Genomic DNA, 7,991 nt, shown 5'->3' on the forward strand with positions numbered 1-7,991 from the left:
AAGTCCAGGACCTCAGCCAACCTTCAATAGTCTAAGTATGTGCCCTACTTTGTCAGAGTAGGCATTTGGAATATGCCTGTCCAGGGGGTCTGAGTTCAGAATTTCAGCCAACCTTCAATTGGTTTGGTCATCTGCACCATCACTGACCCAGTATCTGTAATAAATTCACAAGCTAAAGGAGCAACATAGATGGCCACTGTTTCTTAATAACAGAGTAGCGTGCAACTGACCCTTTCCATAACTGTGTCCAAAATCCAATTGGGCTAATCCCATCCAAAACCTGTGCCATCCACTTGGACTGTTAGTAGGAAAGGGAAAGCAGGGTCTACTACTCACAGTTTGTGCCTGTGCCACCACTCTCTTGGTGGCAACAAATCCAGTTTCCATTTCAGGGGTTCAATCTCAAGTTTCTCCCTTATGGACAAGGCAGTAAGTATAAGGGGCTCATAAGAATAGCTAAAAGTGGGGCATAAAGGTTTGCCCAAACCCCAGATGTCCCAAAGATGTCTGTAACCATCTGACCATTTCCAGCCAAGGATGTATCTTATCCATCACTGTTTTGGGCATCACCTTTGTCTTACTTTACCAGACAACTCCTAAGAATTTGACAGAATACCTAGGTCTCTGGATATTGTCTCCTGGACAGCAGCTCAGAGACTATATGCAGCTGCTTCTAAGAGAATAAGAAGTTAGTGTAATGTCATCAATAGAAAGGTATAACCACACAGCCTTAGGCTTCCACCAAAAGGCCAAATCCTATGCCACGAGATTATGACACAAGATGGGACTATGCAGGTATTCCCAGGTCCATTGGCATCCTTCCCAAGTAAAAGCAAATTGTTCTTGGCTTTCTAGGGCAATGTCAATGAAGGAAAAGGTATTAGCCAAATCTACAACATAATGGAACTGCCCCAGTTCCATGCACCAGGCGATTCATTAACTCTGAAATGTTGGGTACTGCTGCATATAAGGACAGTGTCATTTTATTTAGCTCCTGATAGTCCACTGTCATGTGCCAGAAACTGGCAGATTTTCATACTAGCCACATGAGAGAATTGAATAGGCTATGAGTTGGGTGAATTATGTTTGCCTCTTCTAGCTACTAGTATAATTTGTCTAATTTCCTCATGCCTCCATGGTAATTTGAATTGCTGTACATTTAAAATCCTTGTGGCTTGGAAGAGTTGTAAGGGAACAAGATGGGGATGTCCTTTGATAACAGTCTACCACATGCACCCATAGCCAGAATTCTCTGATAGTTTTCTGCACAGCTAATTCCTACAACACATCTGCCCCCAGGATATACTGAGCTATGCGGGATATACACATGCCATATTGCTTAGGACGCAGATATCCAATTACCAAAGTCACTGGGACACACTGAACTGTAATAAGATGGCCTCCATGACCCTCTATGGCAGTCCTAGGTTTGGAAAATTGTCCAGATTGCTAAAAATGAAGGTGTTGTTTGCTCCTATATCAACTAATGCCAGGATGTGTTGTATATTGCAGGGAGACCAGTAAATAATTTCACATGTGGCCTCAGGTAAACCAGTTACCTTTCTAACCAGGTACTCTAAGCAAGTCTAGCCACCTTCAAGCTGCTGCCACCATGGTGATCCACAGAGTGTGCTGTCCACCAGCATCCTGCCTTGCCCCATGCCACCATGGGGACCCCTTGGCCTGGCAGAGCCTCCACAATAGAAGTCACATAGCTTGGATCTGCTGTACTGGTACCCTCCCTCCCCACTGCATCCCAGACTGAGCTAACCATGTGCTTCTGCTGCTGCAGCAGGGACGTTCAGCCCAGCCCATGGAGCTGCTAATGCACTCTGGAATGTACAGCTCCAGCACTTTTAAAGCCTTCTGGACTTCTTTCTGGATGGGGATATACCTTGTCCCAATTCTCTAGGGGGATCCACACCACCAGATAGTCCCCTACCAAGAACTATAGAAAGGCTGGGGCCACATTCCCTCCATTCTGGGTTGCTCCTTTCAGGGCTGCTCCTCCAGAGGGGTACAGGAGCACTCACATCATCCTACCAACTACACCAATTGTCAGGAGTCCTGTCAGGGACCAACTGTGATTGTAGGGGAGTTTTCAGTGGTGAGACTCCTAGCAAGAAAAAGCATGCAGGGTTGCCATAGAGAAGAGATCAATAACAGCTTTATTTTACAGACTTTTATATAGGGTTCCAGGAAAAATAGCGTACATCATGCCAGTGTAACTTGTACATGTGTGTCACCTATTACCTAGCCATGCTTATATAACTGTATGCACATCTGTGGCTGCACAGGATGGCCAGGGTCATTTGTAGCTGCACGTGGTGAGCCAAATCATGTCCTCGCTATCAGCCTGTACTTCCTCTGGGCCCCTCAGCTTTCTACAACCATTCAAATAGACAAGTACAATAGGAGGAACTCTAGATGAAAAAGGAAATCCTATAGAGGAGCAAACAAGACAACCCAAAGGAGGAGAAAAGAGGGGAAAGAAGGAAAATCTCTAAAACAAACAATGTACTTAAACATATCAAAGTTAACCACTAAGCCAAGCAAGGGAGGGAGGGATGGGGTGGGAATTGGGTAGGGGTTAAATCAGTGATGTGTACATGTATGTACACACAAGTTTTTTTACCCAAATATGATATATGAATATAATGCACCAATAAAAAAAATTTTTAAAAAAATTTTTAAAAAGAAAAGTACAATAGATTAGAGATCAAAACATTACCCTTATGCTGGGCCCCCTCTCCTCTCCTGACCTTCAGGCATAGAGGCTTCCCTGCTCCAGCTGATGCCATAGAGGACAGAATGAGAGCGATCCAGGCAGGCAAATCTCAAAGACAAAGGATAGGAAGAATGGGATGAGACATGCATGCCCAAACTCCATCCCAAACTCAGCAGTAAGCGAAGGCATCCCCTTTTGTGAAAAGATGAAAAGAATATGTTTATTCTTGCTCCTTCTTGAGGATCCTTGAAGTCTCAGAGAGAAGATATCACCTTTCCTACACACATGAATTTATGTGATCTATGTGCCTGGACTGTGAGATACTCCATTCTCTCTGCATTTGGTATATGATATGTTCCACACTCTTAAACACATGATTATATTAATTCCAATTAGTATGGAATACTAAATGAAATTACATGGTCCTGCTGTGGGTAATGTCTAGGTGTCAGAAAGGAAAAATTTCACCACCTTTTGTTTAATATGTGTAAAATAAACAAATATTTTTTCTAAAAATTCTATAATTTACAAATAGATATGTAAATTATAGAGAGAGGAAAAAGAAAATACCCGACTGTGACTCAGGAGTAAATGAATTATTAGCCAACGGTTTCACTGACATCTGAGCATAAAAGGCAAGCCCCAGGGGAGTCACTGCAGCACAGGGACTCCTTAGGCAGAGAACCCACAGGTGCACAGGTAGGAGGAAGGAGGAGGCCTGAGAGGGGGGAGGGAAGAAAATAGGTTCTCTGTTTGATGTTAACACCCCTTTTAAAATGCAACTTAAAAAGCAGAGGGGAAAAAAAGTCAAAATTAAAAATAACTTAGTTGTCCCAGAAAACCCTCTCCTTCCCTTCCTATGCTGCAAAATGCAAGCCATTGGAGCCCAAGTGAAAGTACCAGCTTCTCACTGCTCTGAGAGATCCAGGCTTTGGGGGCTAATTTCCAAGAAGTGGAATCACTGCTACCATGTTCTATTCCTAAGGGCTACCCAAATTCCATAGTAAAATGTTGAATATATTACTCCTGTTGTTTCTTGGTTTCTTAGCAATAAATTAAGGCTTTTAATTTTGCAGTTACATAGCTTTTATAAAAATATTTGCCATGTTCCCAACAGATCACCACAGAAATCTAAACTAGCCACCAACATTTATCCCAGTCGATTTTTATCAAAAGGCACATGTAGAACTCATGCCCTGGGTTTATGCCATTTCTCTTGTCCCAAGCTTGTCACTAGAAATGAAGCACAAAACACTAAATATTTACCAAAAGCCTAGTGACCGGTGGTTTGGGTCAGGCTAGGAAAGACGTAATGAGGAACAAGCCAGAGAGGGTCCTTGACTCTGTGGTGTGTCCAGCTTAGAAGACTTCTTATTTTAATCTGTCCAGATCTCCATTCTTAAGGTTTTTTTCTGGAATCATTCCCATATCACTGTATTCCCTAGGGGTCTTCCTCCGTCAATCCCTCCAAAATCAACTGCCTTCACTCTTCACATATTCTTGACTCTTGAACTAAACCCTGAAGGCTGTAGGCCTCTTTGATACACAACACCCATAAACCAATCCAGAGTCTGACTGCTCATTGGTCCTCCTTCTCTTATTGGGAAATATATTATGATGTCCATAAATGTCTTCGAGGTTGGGATTGGAGGAGGTTTATAAATCCTATGAAATTATGCGCAAGTTATCCTCTGAAATTAAGTGCTCAAAATCCAGTATATATGTGTGCTGTTTCCTGAGGAAGTATGCAAAGGTCTCATCATCATCAGATTCTGGAACGAACATGGAGCCAAAAAGGAGTTCACATGCTCTGTGTTGCTAGACTTTAAGTGACTGCGTTGTTTCCTCAATTATTACAACAAACCTGGGCATCTGTGTAATGTGAACTCTATAACAAAGGATGTGATTTCCAAAAACATGTTTTTTAAGTGCCATTAAAATTTTTAAATGTAGAGTCCAAAGGAGGTTATGATAGAAATCTTCACCTATTTTAAGATGTAAATTGCCCAAGAGTCTAAACCAAGTTGGTATCATTTACACTGTATCATGGAGAGACTTAGCCCCCTCAGTAAAATAAGTGGTAAGTAATTCTCACAAGTCACTGTGAGAATCATAGCCATTAATGCCTAGCACTGAAGCTGAAAATTATTAAAATATGTGTTTGATAGAAATGCCTTGTTGTTCTACATTTCTGTTATTTGATACATATACTATACTTTAAGGCCAACAGGGAAAAAAAAAAATCAAATTTCCAGAAACAGATGAACCAGAGGAAAAAAATCAAATTCTCAATCTTATAGTTAAACATTCCTAAATACTTTTTATATTCTAGTGAGCTTTTTGCATACTAGAAACAGCTGCAGTGGCAATACATATTTCCAGGGAGGAAGCCTTTAATAAATATTTAAAGCAATGAATAAATAGTTTTTCCCCTAGATCATAGTTGTAAAAGCTGAAATAGAGAAGGAAAAGAAAGAAACAAGAAATAACTTCATTTTATGATTGCCTTTGGGTATTGCCTATTTTGTATGTAATCAGAGTGAGTTAGGAGAAAGAGCACATTTGGAAAGTTAACTAAGTTATTTGTAACCCAACCCATACAAGAGAAAAAATGCAGGTAGCTTTCAACAAAGAAAGGAAATTATTCTAAGATCAAATGGCTAAAGAAAAACACTAAAGAAACAGTGTATAATAGTAATAATTTATGATTCCTAAATAAGAGGTATAATATAAATTTGAAAATTAGATGTAAGAAACATTTTCTCATTGATCCTTATGACCCCCTCCAGTATCAGCACATGGCGTTCTCATCGTATAGAAGAAATGGAATGGGAAACAATATGTCTAAGATATGAAAACATTAACAGAAGAAAAAAATAGAACCAAAAAATAAATACACATTTACTTCACAGAGATACTGGTACAATTTCCCCTGAAGACAAAAATACCATAACAATAGATGTTTTTCAAGATGAGTACTATTTTTAAAAGTCAGAGCAATGTTTCACACTATAACCTTTTAAATTTTAGAATTAAAAAAAAGATAGGCCCTGCCGGGCGTGGCACACCTGTAATCCCCATTCTTGGGAGGCAAAGACAGGAGGATCGCTCAGGTTCGAAGCCAGCCTCGCTGGCTTAAGAAGACCCTGTTTCCAAAAAAAAATATATAAATTATGTCTGGGAGTGTAGCCCGGAGGTAGAAGGGTTCCATCCCCAGTACCACCCCCCCAAAAAAAAAGATAGCCCCTGAGATTTGGGGGAGTCCAAAGTACTTTGAAGTGTTATGACTACTGAAAGCTCAAACACTAAATAGTTTTTCTTAAAATGAAGTCTATATTAGTATGCCCAGATAATACACTGCAAGAGTATTTATAACTAAAAATAGGAACGTTAGGCTGGAATATAGCTTAGTTGTAATCTCTGACATGCATGAGATCCTGGGTTCAATCCCCAATCCCCCCCCCTTCCAAAATATATAGAAAAATCAATAATCTTCAATGTGTATGCATCATACTTTCTGGATTTTTAAATATTTTTTTACATTTTTACCCCCCCCATTTCCTAGGCAATTATTATATGTACCATATCTTTTCATTTTTATTATTTAAGGATTGGGCAGTTCAGAAACAAGACAAAGTTGATACTGTGCTGTACCCATCATATAATGGTTTCCAAAATAGGTCTGCTAAATGATAAAAATTCAGTGAAACAGAGGTGTTTACATAGACCTACTCTCTACACTTACTCACCAGTTCCATTAAAGGAAAGAGGTGAATGGTTAAGCAAAAACACTTTCACTTTCTCTTCCTCTTTCCAGCCATTTATTTTTTATTACTACATAAATTGTTCACATCAGGACTTACACAGCACTGTAAGAAGAGTGTCAATCATTCATAAGCTAAAGGGAGCAGACATTTTCAGGTAAGATTTGAGAAGGGAAACCAAGAGGTGAGGTTGAGAATTACAGAAACCAGGCAAGCTCATACAATATATTACCGGGGACATCCAAGCATAACAGAGAGAGCTGGAGGAAAATGACAGGGAGGAGAGATTGCATAAAATACTAATGTGCCTCAGGGTTCTCGAACTAAATGGTGATGGATATGTTTAGATAAGCTGGAGAGAGTTCATTTTAAATTTGGAGTTCAGAGTATAACATGACATAAATAAGGAGATAAGTACCTGAGTACCTAAATTGATAACAAATGCTTTCCCAGGTGATCCCATGAGGGCTGGGAGAATCTACTGATTACCTGTGGTTCTTTAGAGACCTGAAAGACTTAATATGTACCTCAGTCACCTCAATATCAGTGCCATGAATATCAGCCCTGTTACTGACATTACTGGGTTCCCTCTCTCAGCCATGGCAAAGCTATTTCCAGGTGCCTAATTACCTTCATTTCCCTGATCTCAACTTACCTCTCTGGCCACTTAACTGCTTCAGGTCTTTGGGGAAGCAATTATTAAATCCCTATACTGAGATTGCTAAATGATTTCCCAGGAACTGAGAAGAGTTATTCCCTTCACGAGGCAAGCAATGTATTTCCTACCACCCATAGAAATAGGCTCGGTGAGACCTTGACAATCATCTACATATACCTGCATTCACTAGCTGGAGAAAGATCATTTAAGCAACAACTGTATGTTATCAGGCTTTGTGACCTTGAGGGCACTGTGGAGCTGGAAAGCCGGCCTCTTCCCTCAAAGAGATAGAGATAGGCTTCCCAATGATAATAATCCAATATGTGAATCGCTGATAGGTAGAGACTCAGAACTAGATGGGATCAATGACAAGGAGAAGCAGAACATGAACAAGGAAAGTATTATTAGTGAGTGGATGAATTCCTAATAGATGAGGAGAAGTTTGCCGGGGAGGGCATTCCAGCAAAAGACCACACCATTTAGGCATGGTGGAAAGGTAGATTGCCATTACCAAATGTGATGTAAAAGAGAGCATTCCATCATTTCTTGAAAGGAAGGCGTTCACTGCATTCTTTGGGTGTCATGTGATTTTAGTGTGTCATCATTGACATGACACCACATCGTGCATGTGGCCCTCTTGCTCCACCCATGTTGGCGTATGAGCATCTTGGCGCCAGCACTATGTTCACCTCAGACCCTGCCTGCCTTGCGAACACTATGTCTTTGCTTTCCCCTTCTTCCTTGTCTTCATTCAGAACCGCAGCTCTGATTTCAGTCCCTATCTCTCTTATTTCTCATGGCTAAAAAGAAAGAAAGTAGAAAACAGCTTCACCTTTAGGTC

The sequence above is a fragment of the Muscardinus avellanarius genome (genome assembly GCF_963383645.1).
Source record: "Muscardinus avellanarius genome assembly, chromosome: 5".
Lineage (NCBI taxonomy): Eukaryota > Metazoa > Chordata > Mammalia > Rodentia > Gliridae > Muscardinus > Muscardinus avellanarius.